The following is a 22275-nucleotide window of genomic DNA, read 5'->3' on the forward strand; positions in this document are numbered from 1 at the left end:
GCTTCTATAAAAGGCAGCTGAGAGCTTGATGTTGTTTGGTGTTAGGAGATGCCTGCCGAATGGGGAGCAAGGGAGCTTAGCATCTTCAACTGTGGAATGAGTATTGATTGCCACATCCCAGTATGCAGTCAGCCAGGGTCCGCCCTTCTGAGGTTGCCTAAGTTGACGAGTGATGGAATGTGATTGTGGGGTGAATTAATTAATTAATTAATTAATTTATTTATTTATTTATCGTGGTCCCTCAATCCCTGAGAAAATGCGAGAGAATCGTTTGCGGCAGTATGGCCATGTGCTACGCAGACTATTCTTTAGTTGCGAGAAGGGCATTACACTGAGGGCCGTAGATCGTGAGGGCGACCAAGGAAGCGCTGGCTCGACACTCTGTGGTAGGACATGCTTCTGGTGAAATTCTCTCCTAAAGATGCGCAAGGCCGCATTAAGTAGAAAAGAAAGTGCACAACAACAGACCCTGCAATTATGTGGGATAAATGCTAAGAAGAAAAAGATTTATTTATTTATTTATTTATTTATTTATTTATTTATTTATTTATTTATTTATTTATTTATTTATTTATTTATTTATTTATTTATTTATCTATCTGTCTTATGGCTTTTAGTGCTGGGAGCGTCCAAGGACATGTTCGGCTCGTATTTCACACCCATGGGCGACCTGTATGTCGGGATGATGATAACGAGGTAGGGAGAGGGTTGAAGCCAATGTTGGCATATAGCCTACTCCTGTCAAATGATACCAAGCAGTCTGCTCTCAATGTTTAACATCTCCATCTGTTGGACGAATCGCCATCAACAGCGTCATATGCCCTTACTGCATATGAACACTGTAAGAGGGATGGAATTGAATTCCAACTTTTGGCATGCTATTTAGTGATTGTACATTGTATACCACCACCTCTCCTACCGAGCTGGCCAACATTCTTATGGTAATTTTTTTTCCACCAATCAGACTCTAACCAGCTAACCACAGACTATATAGACTTGATGCCGTAATAATGATGGCCATCAGGCAGGCTTTGTGAAGCGGAAATGGGCAGGTTGGATACGATAAAACAACACAGGGCTCATTACTTGCGTCATAATTTTTAATGATTGCTGAAAGGTTTTCGCGAATCTCGTGTACAACCGTCGGATCAACTTCTGCCATATCACCATGCTTCACGTGCTGCATCAGTCCATGGCGTTTTTTGAAGCGAAATAGCCAACTATGCTGTATGCCATGTCTGTAATGCCTAATTTGTCAGCAATAAGCTTTGCTTTTTCCTTAATGACCTGATCGGTTGGCAGTTCTGTCTTACGCGTTGACTTGGGATACCCAAAGAACCAAAATTGCTTCTAGCTTCTCCCACCTAGTCCATTTCAGTTTTCTGGCTGACAGAGATGTAACTTATCACATTGCCAACGGGCCCCGGACGGAGGCTGCTACCCCATGTAGACCGGATAGTTCAAGACTCCAAGAAAGAAATTACATACTGCTGCACTCAGACTACTGTAATTCGAAATGTATTCAGGATATCGACCTCCAACTCACAGCATTCACTCACTAGCTAGCTTCGTAGTCTGTACGTTGCGATACTTTTCAAAGCACTACCGTTTGTGGCTCCATTTAATAGTCTTTCTTAGCACAGTGTAGTCTGAATGCCATGTTTGTGCCATTTGTGTACTCATTGTTTTCAAGTATAAAAGGATTTCTCTTCACGGCTACTCCTCGTTTAGTGTTAGCCATTAATCATTAGAATATCTAATTCACAGTCACTGGGCACTTATTTTACCTGGTCTGTAGGTATTTAATCATGATTATCGGTAACCGTCAGCAACTGAATATGCCGCACCATGTTGACATCTGCACTGGAGCTCCAGGGAATAGCTGTACACATCCGACATTTTGTTAAATGCACAGAGGTTTAAAGAAAAAAAGATGCAGTGATAATTTATATTCCATGACTACACTATTTGGAATTCATAATCTCACCCACAATTTCATCACTAATCAAGGAAATACAAGGTGCATAAAAGTGAAAAATCTCGTAGCCCGTCACCTATTGTTGGCTGCCACCTACTGATAACTGAGAAACTACGAGAATTCTCAGGACTCGTCACCCTTGTGGCACATCAGATAATGAATCTGCATACAAATGTTGAAATAATTTGTCGTCACATAGGGCACGTTGTCATGGGCACGCCATCTTGTACAATGGTTCTCGGCGCGTAAGAACACCCGTCTATATATGAAATTTCCATGGCTACAAAGACCGTACAATTAAAAAAAAACATTGACACGATCTACGATCCCTCTACTCCATGACATAATTGAAGGTTGTTAAAATTATAGGCAACAGATAGCACGAGAAGCTACAAACGATGCCCGTGCGTAAAACAGAGATCTCCGGGGTCCATCAACAACCGGTGGCCCGTTGTCAATGTGTTAAAAGCTCTCGAGTCTATCGAACACACAAGTTCAATATAAATATCACACTATAATTAACATACTGGTATGTGTAAAAAAAAAAACCCCTATTAAACAACGAATAAATATATGTATATTGATCTTGTGTGTTCCGCAGAGTGAAAAGCTTTGCAGTTACTTTTAACGAGTCGGCACTGGTAAGTATGGCTTGCTTCTTATCCAAATTGGCAGATTCAATCCTGGCTCAGTCTAGTTGTGTTTGAAGGTGCTCAAATACACATAAAAGAAATCCTGCAAGACAAAATTCCGCCACCTCGGTGGCTATAAAGGTAGTAAGTGGAATGTAAAATCAAGAATAACATCGTTATTATTCCTAACAAAGCTGGGAAACAGAAACAAGGTTGTTGGAGCTGAGAAGGAACGGGATTGATGATGTAGCAGTGTATGAAGACATGCCACCAGGTGAGCTGGCTATGCAGTTTGGCTTGTATTTGGGAGATGGTCGGTTCAAACCCTACTGTTGGCATCCCTAAAGATGGTTTTCCATACTTTCCCATTTTTATACCATGCAAATTGAGTCGATGGTCGCTTCCTTCCCAGTCCTAGCCCTTTCCTACTCCATCATCATTGCAAGACCGGTCTGTGTCGGTGCGACACAAAGTAAATACGAAGATGTGGAGATCGTCGTTGTCCTCTTATGTTTGTCTTTGTCTCCTCTGTCTGTTCTGCCTCTTCCTGCACTAACATATTGTTTCTAAATGCTCAGGTGAGAAAGGAACGAAACATATACCTAGAGGAAAGAGATAAAGAGCATCTACTTCCTGTGTAAGCACGCATGGATAAAATAACACACAAACAAGAAGACTGTGATTATTGTTTTAAGAGAAAGTGCAAATGGGCAACCATACCCTATTAACACTAATCAAGAGACGAAAATAAATTATAATATACAAAGAAGTTTTATAACAAAAAGTCTGTATCTAAAAATCTTAAAATAAGGCACTACTCTACAGTGGTGAAACCGGAAAGCCTATATGCAAGTGAATGCTTGGTACTAAACTTGAGGTACTAGAAAGGAGAAAATGGGCCGATGACCTTCGATGTTAGGCCCCTTTAAACAACAAGCATCTATTATCAGAAAGGAGAATCATGATAAAAATCTTAGGCCCTGTGAAAACAACAGAAGTATGGAATTCTTTTTTTTGCCAGTTGCTTTACGTCGCACCGACACACAGATAGGTCTTATGGTGACGATGGGACGGGAAAGGGCTAGGAGTGGGAAGGAAGTGGCCATGGCCTTAATTAAGGTACAGCCCCAGCATTTGCCTGGTGTGAAAATGGGAAACCACAGAAAACCATTTTCAGGGCTGCCGACAGTGGGGTTCGAACCTATCACCCGAATACTGGATACTGGCCGCACTTAAGCGACTGCAGCTATCGTGGTTGGTAGTATGGAAATTAAGATCTAATGATGAAATATACTGGAACATAGAAAACATAACACCGAGGTCGATAGCTGCAGTCGCTTAAGTGCAGCCGGTATTCGGGAGATAGTGGATTCGAACCCCACTGTCGACAGCCCTGACGATGTTTTTCTGTGGTTTCCCATTTTCACACCAGGCAAATGCTGGGGTTGTACTTTAATTAAGGCCACGGCTGCTTTCTTCCCATTCCTTGTCCTTTCCAGTTCCATTGTCGCCATAAGACCTATCTGTGTCGGTGCGATGTAAAGCAAATTGTAAAAAAAAAAAAAAAAAAAAAAAAGTAAAAGAAAGAAAAAAAGAAAACAACACAAACATAAGAAAAAGGTGATTGCAATTTTTTGGACATATTTACAGAACGGATGATTCCAAATTAACAAAAAGGATTTTCAAGTACCTTTAGGACAAAAAGGCAACAACTAGCTGGATTAAAGAAGTAAAGAAAGATTTAGAAATAAATGACAAAGAAGGATGAGAGTCGAATACAGGCAGCCGAAATGAAGTTCTTGAGGAGTATGATACAGAAGAGTAGAAGAGACAAAATAAGGAATGAGAAAATCTGGGAAGAAATTGGAGTGGAAAAAATGAATGATAGAATAGAGAAGAGCTGACTAAGAAGGTTTGGGCACATAAAGCGAATGAGCGACGAAAGAATGCCAAAAAAAGTGATGGAAATGCAAATCCAAGGAAGGAGAGGCCGTGGACGACCACGATTGAGATGGAAGGATACCATCCAACGCAGCATTATAGAAAGAAACCTGGACTGGGACACAGTGTTGGAGGAGGAGTGGTGGAAAGACCGAAGAAAGTGGAGAGGAACCATATTTGCCCCTACCCGGCTACAGCTGGATAAAGGGAAATGATGATGATGATGATGATGATGATGAAGAGAAGAAGAAACTATGGACAGAGAGATTTTTAGAAAGAGGGTAGTAAGTATGGAAGGATTCCAAGGGAGATTGAACAAGAAACCTGGTGCGAAGTGGTCCGAGGACAGAAAGAAACAGCATAGTGAAAGGATGAAAGAATATTGGAAGAAACAGAAGAGAAAACAACAAACTATGAAGAACTGAATTGAAATTGGCACGTGGTCCTTAGCAGGCTTCATCGGAAAGAAGAAGAAAATAATAATAAAATAAATGCGATAATTGACCGATTCCTGATAAATGAAGGTATCGGCAAATGAGAAAGAGGGCCATGAAGAGCGTGAAAATAAAAGGCTCCCTTGGCCTTGCAAACTGTATGAATTTGGGGTTGAAGAAAACACAGGATAACCAAGGGAGGTCAAAAGTGAGGATCCAAGTAAGTGGAAGCAATGCCACAGCCACCTAGAGATGCTCTCAAGACAGTTCCCGCTCTGCTGCCTCTTACAACTGGTAGAAATATTCTACCAGCCCCCACCCACAGGGGAAAAGAAAGACATGGGTCCAAGATTTTCAGCTGCTGCTGTTGTCAGTGGAGGATAGAGTCTACTATCGACACATGGTAAGTTGCTATGTGTATGCAAGCTATTATTATGTTTACACTGCTAGGTGTTCCTCACTCAATATAACAGTCAAAACCGAAAGCCAAACCCCATAATGCAACAGCCCCGAAGGGCCTTGTCCTACCAAGCGACCGCTGCTCAGCCCAAGGGCCTACAGATTACAAGGTGTCATGTAGTCGGCACGACAAATCCTCACAGCCGTTATTCTTGGCTCTCTAGACCGGACAGTTGAAACCAGTTACAGGCAATAGTCACAAAAATACTTTTGTTGTTGTTGTTGTTGCTAAAAATGTCATCTGTAACTTTTAGGATGCACACTTACACTCCCTTCACACACACACGTTTTGACAGGCCAGTTCATGCTGGACTAAGTAGTTGATTATGTAAAAGCATTATAGCTTTCACACATGCCGGTGTCCGGTAGCAGCCGGACTCACTCACGGGAGGATCCGGTTGCCGGCCGGCAGCAGGCCTACAGTGATGCACATCCTAACAGCGATACAGGTTTGCTATTGTGTGAGTGTTTACACACACACCGGCCATCAATCATTCATCTGCTCTCAGAAAGTACAGTTGAGTGTAAATATGGAGGACGCTGAAAATGATATAGAACTATTGATATCGTTGGTTGAGGCCAGACCTGTACTATGGGATAACTTAAGTGATATCTACAAAGATCGAGATGTTACAAGTAAGGGGTGGAAAGAAGTATGTGAAGATCTGAAGGAATATTTTGGAGAATTGAGTGATGATGAAAAAACATTTTTGGTTAGTAAATTTTATTGCAAGTGATGACCTAACTTCAGAAACACCATTTTATTATTGCATTTTAAACAAACACAGACACTGTTAGGTCTTAAGCATTTGCCATTTGACAGCACCAGTATCAGAAATGGACTTACGAAAATAGTTCAAGAGTTTTTTTTCCATCTTTTCTTAGATCTTCGAATAGCGTATAAAACAGACCTGATTCGTCCTTCTTTTCGCGTATTGGATGAACCCAACGAATTCTATTCTTTTCATTTTTTTTTTGTAATAATGAAGGGCCGGTTTCAACCAGAGAAAGAGAGAGAGAGAGAGAGAGAGAGAGAGAGAGAGAGAGAGAGAGAGAGAGAGAGAGAGAGAGAGAGACTATTTAACATGCAGACTGATCCGAAATCACAATCTACTAAAACAAAGTAGGCCTAAGTGAAATAAGTATTGTATTTGTGGCGTGGAACTGACAGGAATTTATCTTCTAATGTTTACACATTACATACAGCAATAATATGAGAGCTAATAAATGAGAAAAGTGGCAACAATGTAAACTGATCGATAAGTTTCTTTCTGTCCTTCCAAATCATAGATATCATTGAATGCGATACACACAATTCCTTTGCAATGCTGATGTTTGACCTTTCTTCAGTATTAAACTCTTTCCCTTTCTCCTGCGACATCCTCACAGCAATACTTGCCCTGACTATTTAACATGCAGACTGATCGGAAATCACAATCTACTAAAAACAAGAGTTTGAAACATTGTTGTCAGCAATCCCCAAACGGGTAACAAACAACCACTTATCTTTAGAAACAGCTATAAAACTATTTCACTTAAAAATTAGCCCTATAGCAAGATATGGCTCGGAAAACATTTGGGAACATTTGAGTCTAAGGCAACTAGAAAAGATCGAGTTGTTTGGGGCCGATGACCTTCGATGTTAGGCCCCTTAAAACAACAAGCGTCATCATCATCATCAAGATCAAGTTGTTGAAGGCAAACTACTTGAAACGTGCACTTTTCCTCCTTCCCGGCTTCTGTGCAAGTTATCCGGAGAGGAATTTTGTGAGGAGGAGCTAAGAATACAGTCATTACTCCCAGCCACAACATCGTATGTACGTCTGATTCGAGACCTCTGGGAAGATTTCTACTCCACCGATGCCATGATAAATCGTGAGTGGGTTCGAGGTGGATATGATCTGCAACACCTACTGACAAGGTTCCCCCGTTCATGGGTTTCATTATAAATTGTGTAACATACAGCATTATCGTAAACCAGGTCCGAACTGCATCTGCTCGAGACGTGGCACACACTGTACTGTCAAGTTGCAAACAACAATTGGAATCACTTGTAAAATTTTGTAATGAAGATGGATGTAATTTAATTCTTTCCATGTTGTGCACATTAAATAAATTATTATATAACAACAAAAATCAACATTGGAAGTTATAATCGATGCATATCTCAAAAAATGTGATAAAAATATGCAGTTTTATGTTATGACATCATGACCCGACGATAGAGCATGCTCAGATGTTAGAGCTCTTACCCACACTAGACACTACAGGTCCAGGATTATACGAGAAGCTGTGGAGATACATAGAAATCCTAACAATTTCAACAAGGACACCGGCTATCAATTAAGTAATACCTGCTTGCCAGCCATTAAGAATTCCTCATCGCCAGATGTTTCATTCCAGGCTTGTGTCTATGTCATACACCTGTCATTATCATATGTTACGTATACATGTTATGTGAACCTCTTAGACTGATTCTGATGGTTCAGTCAGCTTCCGCTTCGAACACTAGCGCTGTGCCACATCCTGGGAGCCATCTGGTGGTGAATGAACGTACCATTTCCACTTCTATTATAACGTCTAAATTTAAAGAGTCATTGTTTAAGAAGCTTTTCTCGTGGACAGTCGAGATTTCTTCTGATGACACAGAGCACAGTTCTCTGTGAAACGTAAAGAATTTCACCTTATTTTCTTGACACAGCATAAGCCCAAAAGCCTGTCCAGTATCATGAATAACTGCTGTCTGTTTGGTATGCACCTCCGTTACAGACACCGTTTATTTAAATGTTTTTTTTCTTTGTGTTTCATTGAAACATGTTTGGTAACATGCAATCAAAATTCTTCAATTGTAAGCTTGTCGTTGAGTGAACACATTTAAATAGATTATCATAGATCATAATTTTTACTGAGGACATATTTTATTATTGTTAGAGATGTTTGTACATTACCTATTAAATTTTGTACACTGTGAGGCTGAAGATGTCTCCAAGAGGGATGAAATACATTTGTCTAATTTTATTTTAAAGAATAAACTTCTAAGTATTGTAAAAGGCAATCTTTTTCTTGTTAAGAATCAAGAACTGTTCAAAGTTGACAATTCGGACAATAAATGATATTGTGTTAAATATTGGTGTGAACTACACGTCTGGTACTTGTTGGAGAATAGGCGAGCAGTGATCTTACATAGAGTAGATGGAAATACTTAAAACATGCTATTAGATGGTGGAGCAGAGTGCATGGTCTTGAAATCAGCAACATGAAGACCAAAGTATGATTGCAGTCCACATCAATAACAACAGATCAAACACCACAACAATCGATGCTTGCTTGCTGTTTAAAGGGGCCTAACATCTAGGTCATCGGCCCACCACAACAATTGCCAATTATGATGTCGTCAGTCGCTTTGAGTACCTGGGATCTGTTTTCACCAACAGCAGAGACTGTGAATCCAAGATCTATAGAAAAACTGTGATGGCAAGGAATTCAACAGCAAAACTTACTCGCATTTGGAAGGACATCTTTTATCACTATCAAGACAAAACTCATCGCTATGCAAAATCTTCCTTATTCCTATGCATTGAAAACAGTATGATAAGGACGGCTGATCAATGGGGAGTGCTATAGCAGGTCACTTTGAATACTTTGGATGGCTCACTGAACAAAAGAATCAGTCTTGTAAAAGCTAGCTGTCGGAACAAGACTGTCGACCCTTCTTAGCCAAAAACAACTTGGGGGACTTTACTCACATTATCAGGACAAAAGCAGTTATTGCACGTATCTATAAGCAAGGGAACAGAAAGGATTGCAACAACTATCGAGGTATCTCATTGATTAGTATACCAGGCAAAGTATTTACTGGCATTTTGGAAGGGAGGGTGCGATCAGTTATTGAGAGTAAGTTGGATGAAAACCAGTGTGGTTTCAAACCACAGAGATGCTGTCAGGATCAGATTTTCAGCATGTGCCAGGTTATTGAAAAATGCTATGAGAGGAATAGGCAGTAGTGTTTACGTTTCATAGATCTCGAGAAAGCAAATGACAGGGTACCGAGGGAAAAGATGTTCACCATACTGAGGAACTAGGGTGGATCATGGGAGACTACTGGCAAAAATGAGTGCAATTGGACTAGACAAAAGAGTGACTGAATGGGTTGCTATATTTCTACAAAATAGATCTCAGAGAATTAGAGTAAGTGAAGCTTTATCTGACCCTGTAATAATTAAGAGGGGAATTCCTCAAGGCAGTATTATTGGACCTTTATGTTTTCTTATATATATAAATGATATGAGTAAAGGAGTGGAATCGGAGGTAAGGCTTTTTGCGGATGATGTTATTCTCTATAGCATGATAAATAAGTTACAAGATTGTGAGCAACTGCAACGTGACCTCGAAAATGTTGTGAGATGGACAGCAGGCAATGGCATGTTGATAAACGGGTTTAAAAGTCAGGTTGTGAGTTTCACAAATAGGAAAAGACCTCTCACTTTTAATTACTGCGTTGATGGGGTGAAAGTTCCTTTTGGGGATCATTGTAAGTATCTAGGTGTTAATATAAGGAAAGATCTTCATTCGGGTAATCACATAAATGGGATTGTAAATAAAGGGTACAGATCTCTGCACATAGTTATGAGGATGTTTAGGGGTTGTAGTAAGGATGTAAAGGAGAGGGCATATAAGTCTCTGGTAAGACCCCAACTAGAGTATGGTTCCAGTGTATGGGACCCTCACCAGGATTACCTGATTCAAGAACTGGAAAAAATCCAAAGAAAAGCAGCTCGATTTGTTCTGGGTGATTTCCGACAAAAGAGTAGCGTTACGAAAATGTTGCAAAGTTTGGGTTGGGAAGAATTGAGAGAAAGAAGAAGAGCTGCTCGACTAAGTGGTATGTTCCGAGCTGTCAGCAGAGAGTTGGCGTGGAATGGCATTAGTAGACGAATAAGTTTGAGTGGCGTTTATAAAAGTAGGAAAGATCACAATATGAAGACAAAGTTGGAATTCAAGAGGACAAACCGGGGCAAATATTCATTTATAGGAAGGGGAGTTAGGGATTGGAATAACTTACCAAAGGAGACGTTCAATAAATTTTCAATTTCTTTGAAATCATTTAGGAAAAGGCTAAGAAAACAACAGATAGGGAATCTGCCACCTGGACGACTGCCCTAAATGCAGATCAGTATTGATTGATTGATTGATTGATTGATTGATTGATTGATTGATTGATTGATTGATTGATTGATTGATTGATATGGAATTAAAGGTAGATTATTAAAATCAATCAAAGGCATTTATGTTGACAATTGGGCTTCAGTGAGAATTGATGATAGAATGAGTTCTTGGTTCAGGGTACTTACAGGGGTTAGACAAGGCTGTAATCTTTCACCTTTGCTGTTCGTAGTTTACATGGATCATCTGCTGAAAGGTATAAAATGGCAGGGAGGGATTCAGTTAGGTGGAAATGTAATAAGCAGTCTGGCCTATGGTGACAACTTGGTCTTAATGGCAGATTGTGGCGAAAGCCTGCAGTCTAATATCTTGGAACTTGAAAATAGGTGCAATGAGTATGGTATGAAAATTAGCCTTTTGAAGACTAAATTGATGTCAGTAGGTAAGAAATTCAACAGAGTTGAATGTCAGATTGGTGATACAAAGCTAGAACAGGTCAATAATTTCAAGTATTTAGGTTGTGTGTTCTCCCAGGATGGTAATATAGTAAGTGAGATTGAATCAAGGTGTAGTGAAGATAATGCAGTGAGCTCACAGTTGCGATCAACAGTATTCTGTAAGAAGGAAGTCAGCTCCCAGATGAAACTATCTTTACATCGGTCTGTTTTCAGACCAACTTTTCTTTATGTAAGCAAAAGTTGGGTGGACTCAGGATATTTTATTCATAAGTTAGAAGTAACAGACATGAAAGTAGCAAGAATGATTGCTGGTACAAACAGGTGGGAACAATAGCAGGCGGGTACTCAGAATGAGAAGGTAAAGGCTAATTTAGGAATGAACTCGATGGATGAAGCTGTACGCATAAACTGGCTTCAGTAGTGGGGTAATGTGAGGGGAATGGAGGAGGAAAGGTTTCCTAGGAGAATAATGGACTCTGTTATGGAGGGTAAGAGGGGTAGAGTGAGACCAAGACGACGATGGTTAGACTCAGTTTCTAACGATTTAAAGATAAGAGATAAAAAACTAAATGAGGCCACAGTACTAGTTGCAAATAGAGGATTGTGGCGATGTTTAGTAAATTCACAGAGGCTTGCAGACTGAACGCTGAAAGGCATATAAGTCTAGCATGGTAATGTATGTGTGTATGTTTATAACTGTTTGACCACATCTTGTCGCAAAAGTAGTGTTCCACAAAAATAATAAAATTTAATCGGAGATTAAGTTCTCACGCTGAGAAAGCGAACACAAATCAGCAAAGAGTAAGATTGAAAATTTTTGTAGAAGCTGTAAGGGCGATAGGGATTTTAAATTCCCTGTATTAGAAAGTTACATAAACATGAATTCATTAGCTCACCCAGTCCTCACACATGATGAATTTTTGCAGTTGGATGGAAAAATAAAAGAGTACGTGTATAGAATACGGACTTCAAGACGAGTCCCTCCACATCAAACCACAATCGAAGCTAGACTGATTTGTCAGGGCAATATTTGGCCCATTTATAGGAGGACAGGAGGAATGTCTTCGAACAGAAAGCAAGCATCAAGAAAGTTTGATGACGTCATAGGTGACGTGGTGAAGAAAGAGCTGGAAGCACAGCCAGCTTGGTGTGTAGCGGGAACGTGATGATGGCGGTGCGCGAGGCAGATGAGCAGGTATAAAACATTGATACATTGCACAAACTACAGAGTCTTAAGGTTCCTAATTACTGTACATATAATTAATTATGAAATTAAATAATAGTTATAAACAAAGGGTAAATTTCTGACAGTTACTATAAAAAAACATTACATACTTTACTAATTTCTTAAGTCTATGTACCATTTTAAACATCTTAAAAAAATATATTTCTACTATGTATTCTCCAATCACAGTTAGAAGGGAATTTCAGGAGTGTATGGTTGCAGTTATGAATGAGTTGACATAACTTGTTATGCAGTAAATTGGAGAGCTCAGCAGGGAAGAGGTTTCTGACCTTGTAGGTATAGGCTACCATTTAGAGATGGCAAGTATTTACGTTCTGTTCTCAGATAACTTGGTTAGTCTGGACGGAGGACGTTGTGGACAAGTGAAACAGAGTGAAAGTTTCTTCTCTCCACCAAATATAATCACGACAGCTGTTGAAGACAGGGTGGCTTACGGGATTTCAGGCTTTGTCTCCAGAGATCTGCAACATCCCTTGAACAGGGGCTCTTGAACATCGCAGGCTTGGTGGAGCAATGTGGGACAGGACTGGCAACCAGTGCGTTGCAGTAGGCTTCAGAGTACCAGAGATGACATGCATGGTGGTGTTAAGTTATACATCGACTTTCTTCACGTGGCAACTCTTAAGCCATACTGAAGAGCAGTATTTAGCTGCAGAATACACGAGGCCAAACGCAGTATGTCGTAATGTGTCTGCTGAAGCACCCCATGAAGTTTCACACAATTTAAATAGAATATTATTATAGAAGACAGGGTGATATATGACAATACCTGGGCATATTTAATACAAAACGAACGCATGTATTATAAGCCCGCTGAAGTTTAGCATTTAGTGTGGTGTTTAGGTTGTTATATATTACATCACCATAATCAAAGATTATTAAGAATTAAGTTCTGAACAAGTTATATGTTTGTCAGTGCTACCAAATTTCCCAGGATTGCCACAGCATGTTGCAAACTGTCCTCTTGTTTAGAGTCACATCATTATCATGTGACTCAGTTTCCCCTAAACATGTTGCTATCCAAAGAGTCTACAGATGAGTCAATGTAAAAAAAAAAAAAAAAAAGTAATGAAAATAAATATGAGAGAGAGTTTGTTAGACACACAGATCATTTATTCATGAAAATATTACTCCTTTATAATATAGCACTGCAATAAGGATTATTACAATTACAATTACGAAGAGTATTGCACAGATTAGGTACCTAACACACATGACAGGCGAAGATTTTCCCTCCAGGCACAAGTTTTCTTCACTCAGCGGCTCGGCTCCAATCAGACACCTGGATGCAGTAGACCACAGAAATTCAGTGAAATTATTTAGATGAGTGAGGTTTGGTGTTGAAAAACTACTGAGAAAACTAGTCAGTCAGTATGGATAAAGGTACTTTTTAATGTCTATGCAGTATTTATGTATTTTTTAGATCTAATTTTATGGAACATGATTTTACTGTGTTAAAGAGACAAACTGCAGGGAAGAGAAACTCGACTGATGACTATTCTAATAATACCAAAAGGTTTGAATTCAATTGCCTGTTACTCTGTAAGGTAATTGCTGTTACACGCTGCCACCCTCCTTCATCCAGGTATCCAAAGGTATAGAGCACTGTCAGGGCTGCCAACAAGTGATGACAATCCCAATCCATCTTTAGTTTTTTTTAGATATAAGTATCTTCATACAAATAATTCCACTATTTTTTTCAAATATTTCACCCTCCCTCAAGTGGATTTTCCCAAAACATAAGAGTACCTGTTTCTTTATTTTTAAAAGAGATTCCAAATATTAATTGCCATGTCTGTAATGTCTTCAGTTTTTGAGATATCAATATCCTAATAAAAATAATTCAACCCTATTTTCAGTCTGTTTTACCCCACTTAAGTGTTTTTCCAAAAACAAAAATACATGTTTCTTTATTTTTAAAAGATTAAAAATACCAAATTTCACATCTGTAACATGTTAATTTTTTGAGATATACTGTACATATGCTCATTTTAAAAATTCACCCCCTCCCCCTTTTCGGTTTCCCTTAAGTGGATTTTCCAAAAACAAATTATCTATGTTCCTTTACCTTTACAGGAGATTCCAAGTACCAATTTTCACGTTTGCAACATCTTTAGTTTTTGAGATATAAGTTGATGTATCCACAAAGACGCACACAAAATGCTGTCAGTTGGTACACTTATTTATTTCACCTTAACTTCACATAAACATACACGTAACCTAATCAACTGTTATCACAAACAAAATATACACATCAACAAACTGCCATCTTTAACCCTTGTCTAGTCGCGCAAACACTATTACGTTACTAATCGCGCACGGAGGTAACCTCCGGGGTTAAAAATGTGCGCCATTTTCATCCTTTGAGATGTTGTTTTGGCATGTTCGTTTGCAATATTCTTCGGTATAATTAAAAGAAACCCTTTTAAGTACTTGTAGGTTATTTTTACACAGTTTATTTGATCTAAAAGCAGAATACTATAGACCTTAACTATGTCGAATGATCTTATGATATTAAATTTGTGAGACTCGCCATTACCTACAACTCGTCAAAGCAATGATTCCACACTCGCACACAGGATCCACGATCGCGCCGAAATGCTGACAGGACGAGTCCAAATGAACAAGGAGAAAGATATAGGGATGGGGAGACCCACAGTTCAACAGGGAAGTTCAGTATCGTGCAAAATGTAATTGGCCCGGAGGAAATCTCCGTGAACGACTAATTAAGGGTTAACAAATACCTACCACAAAGCACACGCCACATGGAGATCACAACCTTAAAACACAGTTGAAACAGTTGACTGCTGACAGCATGTCACAAGTATACTACAGTTAATCATAACTCCTACTAAACAATAACTCGTCTCTGCCATCAAGACCACCTCTTTATATATGTGCCTGGTCAGGCTTCTAGAAAGATACAATTTCTCATATATTCTAGAATGCTTAAGGCACAGATATAATGTATAGAATATTCTACAGAGTTCTCATCTACCAAGTGCCATTCTGGATGTTACAGTATGTTTCACAATTCTGTAGTTGATTACAAATCATATATACAGGTAATAATAAATTATATAATATTAATTACAGGTTCTTACATTAACTAAACTCATATAAATATCTATATACAGTAAATGTTTCATGACATAACCTCACAAATATTGCGATCATAAACTAATAATGATACTAATAAATGGATGTACATCACAAGCAATAATAATAATAATAATAATAATAATAATAATAATAATAATACAAGCTCAGTACTTGCATTATTTACCCATGGCTGAGAGAATATTTTTTTCAAGTTATATCAGTTTATCACACTTGCGTCAAAGTATCCTCATACAAAAAAATATTTTTCAATTCTTTTGCCCCCCCCCCTTCCCAAGTGGATTTTCCTGAAACAAAAAGTATGTATTTCTTTATTTTAAAGAAGACTCTAAATACCAACTTTTATATCTGTAACATCTTCAGTTTTTGGGATATCAGTATCCTAATAAAAATAATTCAACCCTATTTTCAGTCCATTTAACCCCCCCCCCCTGCCAAGTGTCTTATCCGAAAGCGAAAACACATGTTTCTGTACTTTTAAAATATTAATTTTACCAATTTTCATTTCTACCATGTTAATTTTTTGAGATATATTGTAGATACACTCATTTTAAAAATTCACTCACCTTTTCAGTTCCCCTTATGTGGATTTTCCAAAAACAAATTGTCTATGTTCCTTTACTCTTACAGGAGATTACAAATTTTCACTTCTGTAACATGGTACACTTCTGAGATATACTGTAGATATAATGTTTTTTTTTTAAATTCACCCCCTTTGTCACTCCTATTCACCCCGTATTCATTGGATTTTCCAAAAATAAAAAAAATATGTGTTACTTTATTTTTAAAGGAGATTCCAAAAACCAATTTTCATGTGTGTAACATCATCAGTTTTTGAGATATAAGTATCCTCATAAAAGGTTTTCAAGTCCTTCTTTACTTTTCTTCAATCCCCTTAATGGGATTTTCCAAAAAAAAAAAAAAATGTCTTTCTTCATTTTTAAAGGAGAGTCCAAATACCAATTTTTACATCTGTTCACTTTTAAGTTTTAATCCCACTGTAAGACATAGGTTAATAATAATAATAATAATAATAATAATAATAATAATAATAATAATAATAATAATAATAATAATAACTTCAGCTACCACTGTGACATTTTGTCGAGTTAAACAATGTCAAAATTGATGCACAAACAGCCTACATGACATCAATTCTAAATGGAATGTAAAATTTATATGTGACAAAATAAACCATTTAGCATCCTACTTTCAGTATCTTCAATACGGACAACAATGATTTTTATCACTTGCAACATATGTTGTAGTCGAGCAGTTCATCTCCTCGCTCCTAAGTCTTCCCAGCCCAAAGTTTGTAACATTTCCATAACACTACTTTCTCCCTAACATGCTGATTTCCTTTGGATCTTTTCCAGTTCTCGAATCAAGTGATCTTTATGTGGGTCCTATACATTGCAACCATACTCTAATTTTGGTCTTACCAGAGACTTTTTATTTCACAATTAGCTTTACGTCACACTAACACAGATAGGTCTTATGGTGAGAATGGGGTAGGAAAGGGCTAAGAGTGGGAAGGAAGTGGCTGTGGCATTAATTAAGGCATAACCTCAGCATTTGCCTGGTGTGAAAATGGGAAATCACGGAAAACCGTCTTTAGGGCTGCCGACAGTGGAGTTCGAACCCTTTATCTCTCGAATGCAAGCTCACAGCTGCTTGCCCCTAACCGCATGGCCAACTCGCTCGGTTATCAAAGACTTATTCACCCTCTGCTTTACATCCATACTCCAATACCTCCATACCTTCATGACCATACGAAAAGATCTGTAACCTTTACTTACAACTCAGTCAATACTGATCTGCATTTAGGTCAGTCACTCAGGTGGCAGATTCCCTATCTGTTGTTTCCTAGCCTTTTTTTAAATGATTTCAAAGAAATTGGAAATTTATTGAACATCTCCCTTGGTAACTTATTCCAGTCCCTAACTCCCCCTCCGCCTCACCATCATCATCCAAAACCATCTCCAGTTTCCCAGGAGTGGTATATGAGCCTCCTCCATCTCATCCTGTCCTTGTACCATTCCTCCTCCACCAACTTGTCCCAATCATGACTTCTCAGCAGTACATCATTCTTAACTAAATCCATCCATTTCCTTCGTGGCCTTCCCATGGGTCGTCTTCCTTCTACTTTTCTGTCAAATTCCTTCCTTGCAGTTCTGTTTACTTGCATCCTCTTCATGTGACCAAACTACTACAGTCTTGATATCTGAATCTTATTGAGGAGAGAATCATCTATTCCTACTTCATCTCTAATTTTCTCATTCCTAATCTTGTCTTTCCTGGTTTTCTGGATCATAGTGCGTAGGAATTTCATTTCAGCTGCCTGGAGTTTGGAATTATCTCTATTGGTCTGTGTTGTGGTTTCGAGGCTGTATGTAAGAATTGGTGTATAATAGGACTTGTACAATGTCATTTTTGTTTTCATGGGTATTTGCTCATCCCACAGGAGGTGTCTTACCTGGTGGTAAAATTGTGTTGCCTTATTGATTCGATTGTTCACCTCATGTTTTGCTAGGTTGTCATTTGATAGAACACTACCCAACTATTTGAAAACTGGAACGCTGTCCAGTTGGGCTTCATTTAACATGACTATTGGTTCTGCTCCTTCCCCATACACTTTCATCACCACCGTCTTGGTCTTACTGATGTTTAAACCATATTTCTTAAACTCCTCATTCCAGCTTTGTATTCTCTCTCCCAATTCATCTTCTGAGTCACTCCAGATCTCAACATAATCTGCAAATGTAAAGGATTTGATATCTCCATGTTCTTTCCTTTTAATAGATTTCATTACTACATCCATTACTACATCCATTACAATAATAAATAGAAGTGGTGACAATGAGCTGCCCTGCTGCACTCCTCTCTGTGTTTCAAACCAGTCCGACAAAACAGGTCCTACTTGAATACGACTTCTATTCCCACTTACAACATTTTCACTCCTATAAATGGATATTTGCCCCAATTTGTCCCCTCGAATTCCACCTTCTGTGGGTGGGGGTGGTAGAATAACACCCACAGTATCCCCTGCCTGTCGTAAGAGGCAACTAAAAGGGTTCCCAAGGACTCTGAACTTTGGAGCGTGGGTTGGCGACCACGGGGCCCTTAGCTGAGTCCTGGCATTGCTTCCAATTACTTGTACCAGGCTGTATCCGACCTTCCTTGGTCAACCCTTGTTCTTTTCCTACCCCGATGATATTAGGATCCCGAGGGCTAGGGAGTCTTTCAATTTCACGCCCTTCGTGGCCCTTGTCTTCCTTTGGCTGATATCTTCATTTTTTGAAGTGTCGGATCACTTCAGTTTTTTCCCACAGATTATTGTTATATAGAGGATGGTTGGCTAGTTGTACTTCCTCTTAAAACACTAATCACCGCCACCACCAATTTTGAATTCCAACTTTATCTTCATATTGTGATCTTTCCTACTTTTAAAGACACCACTCAAACTTATTCATCTAATGATGTCCTCCCACGCCATCTCTTCACTGACAGCTTGGAACATACCACTTAGTCAAGCAGCTCGTCTCCTTTCTCCCAAAGTCTTCCCAGTCCAAACATTGCAACATTTTTGTAACACTACTCTTATGTCAGAAATCAGCCAGAACAAATTGAGCTGCTTTTCTTCAGGTTCCCTATGGGAATCAGCACCTATATCATCTGATACCAAGCAGGTATGAATTTTTGGTAATGAGACAAAGTCTCTCACAGTGCATTGGCACTGCCGGTGGCTCCAAGTAGCCTACGCAGTGGCCTCCATGGTGCACACTAGCCTTGCGTCTTGGTGGGTGTGCTATTTACCAACTGATGAGCCCAACTTAGCATACTGGGGTAAAATGCTGGCAACTAGGAATGAGTTAGCTGGAAAATTTATAATGTCCAATAATGGACCATTTATATTGGTATTATAAATAACTGTCTTGTAAGTCAAAAAGGAACAATTGGTCCAGACGTAGAAAGTTCGCATTGATGAATACAGATTGCTGCTGAGCATCATAAAGGAAGAATATTTTGAGTGTGGATAGCAAACAGAGGAACATTTTCTATTAATGGCTCCAAATTTCACAAATTGTCAGATTTTCCCTACCTTGGATCGCATCTTACATCTGTTTGTAGCATCTTCATGGACATTCAACATAGGATCAGTGCCATCTGGATGAATTGTCAGTTACAGGGGTTCTCTGTGATCATAAAATGTCTGTTTAACTCAAACTTACAAGACTGTGGTGGAACCTGCATTGCTGAATGGGCCAGAATGTTGGTCTGTTACTAACAAAACAAGAACAGAATGTCCATGACAGAAATGAGGATGTTACGTTTGTCATTATACCGTAGCAGACTTAACCACATAAGTATTGGAGAAAAAATTGGTGTAGCCCCCACACAGGACAAAATGCAAAAAAACCACCTACAAAGGTATGACCCTGGAATCCAGAGCACAGACAATTCTGTTGTTAAAACTGCTCTCAACATCTCTCGTCCACAGTAGTGACCATGATGATGATCAAAGAAATGGCTGATGAAAGTTATAATCAGAGTTGGAGTGACACCTGATGATGCTGAAGATCATGTCAAGTGCAGTACAGCAGTTTCTGCTATGCGGTACAAGAAGACTTCGTCAGCTGGTGTACGGTGCCTCTAATCTTAAATTAACATTTGGCTGTAATTCCACACAATTCCACCCAAGTGGCAAGATGGTGCTTAGTAGTTTAGGCACCTGCGCTGAGGTGGTATTGTTATCCACGTGGTGACAGGGCATGGCTGTGTGTGGACATAAAATAATGGGTGAAGTTAGGAATGACAGCAAGGGAAACCTGGAACTTTATCCCTTACGCTTAAGATGAGCAGTTATTATCATGAACATAAATGTTTCAGTGGCTCACGAGTATTTTGAATGGCAGGGGTTCAATTGAGGGAGCTGTTATCTGGAAGGCCATCCTCAACATGTATCAATGACAAAATAATAGAGTACACAAGGAACAGGCTACCTGTTAACCTGGATAAATTTCCATGGCCGTTTTTCCTAACTTCGCTCAGAATTTTATGCTCACGTACTGGTCGTTTTTCACAACCACGCTCTCTCGCCGCCCGGACAACAACGCCGCAGCTCAGGCACCTGCGTTACTAAGCTTCATCCTGCCATGTGGCAGAATTGTGTTGTATCTCAGCCATGGGTCAGTTCTCAGTTCAAGGTTACAGGGTACTCTACCACCCACCGAGAAAATATCTCTAGTTAACTCTAATTCTCATTACAGCTGCAACCTCTTTCACAAAACTTTCTGGACACAATTTTGACATCATTTTGATCATTTTTTGCTCTGAACTTTTTGCTTTGGATATCTTGTTGCTTGTTTTGTTTAAGGGGCCTAACATCGAAGGTCATCAGCCCAGCTTTGGATATCATGATCTTTAATGTATATTTGAATAAATCAGTAAGTGGAAATCAAAGCCCTTTTCTTGTCATATAAAAAGTTTAATGCTTACTTTCAAACGAATATTTTCAAACCACCAAATAAATGCAGTAATATAGGGAAAATCAGTACAAACATTACTAATAAGATTAATGTGCATATTACAGAACTTAGTATGTCACACATGACCTGAGAGGTTTCCTTGCTCTCTTCGCTGTGTAGGAGCTAGGCGCAGACCAGATTCTGGAGGATGTATACCTGGATGTAGAAGACCATTAATTGTCACTGAAATTTCTAAGAAAAACTAGATTTTTTGCTGCTAAAAAAAGAAATATATAAAATTCTAAGAATTCAAGGGGAGACGTTGGTATAATTACACTTCCGCAATTAAACATTTCTACTGGCTACGGTATGTTTTTAGACCTAGAAAAATGAAATTTGGAAGTAATGAACAATACACCTGTGTGCATCTCCTTCTATGTTTTCAGTTTCGTAACATTCCATTTACGGCCCAAATGATAACTATTCTTTTAAACTTAAAAATAAACATGTAACGTTTTCTAGGTATTTACAAATGATTAAAGGGGGTATGATTAGTGCAGTGGCTTAGCTGCTGGCTGACACCCAAGAGGATGAGGTTTGAACCCCGTTTGATACTGGGTTGAGATTTTTCATCTAAAAAATCATCACATGGCATTATGAAGGGCATCCGGTGTTAAACTCACAGCCAAAACGTAAATGAGCCTGGGTGGTTCCAGTGATCCCAGAAATAAGTGGGATAAGCTGAAGAAAGTTTATTACTGACAAATAAAATTTCCATCCCCTGTGGATGGGGATGGTAGAGTACATCTGCAATATTCAGGTAACTGAAAAGGGGTTCTGAACTTTGAAATGTGGGTTGGCGACCACAGTTCTCCTAGCTGAGCCTGGCATTTGTTCCACTTACTTTTTTCAGGCTCCTCGTTTTCATCTTTCCTATCCAACCTTCCTTGGTCAACTCTTGTTCTTTTCCAAAACTGACAGTGTTAGATTTGCAAGGTGTAGAGATTGTGATGGTGGTGATTATTTATTATTATTATTTTACGTCCCATTGGAGCACTTTAATCAGTCATATAGAGTAAAGTCTAAAAGTATTAAGCGGAGTCAGCTTTTCAGCTTCTTCTTCCGCTCCCAAAACTTCTTCATCATGTTGGACCTGGCTGCCCTTTGGTTGTCAGTCATGGTGTACTTCCTTCATTCAAATGTTATGAGTTTGAATCGCAAGTGTTTATTCCTTAGAATTCTTCTCTCTTCTCTGCCTTCAATTTGGAGTATTGATAAATTTAATTCTTCTAAATCGTTTATGATCTCTGTGAACAAAGTGTTATTTGTTTTGTTTTTCCAGAAGTAACTAAATAACTGCTTCACTAGTCAGGTTT

The sequence above is a fragment of the Anabrus simplex genome, chromosome 10 (genome assembly GCF_040414725.1).
Source record: "Anabrus simplex isolate iqAnaSimp1 chromosome 10, ASM4041472v1, whole genome shotgun sequence".
Taxonomy (NCBI): Eukaryota; Metazoa; Arthropoda; class Insecta; order Orthoptera; family Tettigoniidae; genus Anabrus; species Anabrus simplex.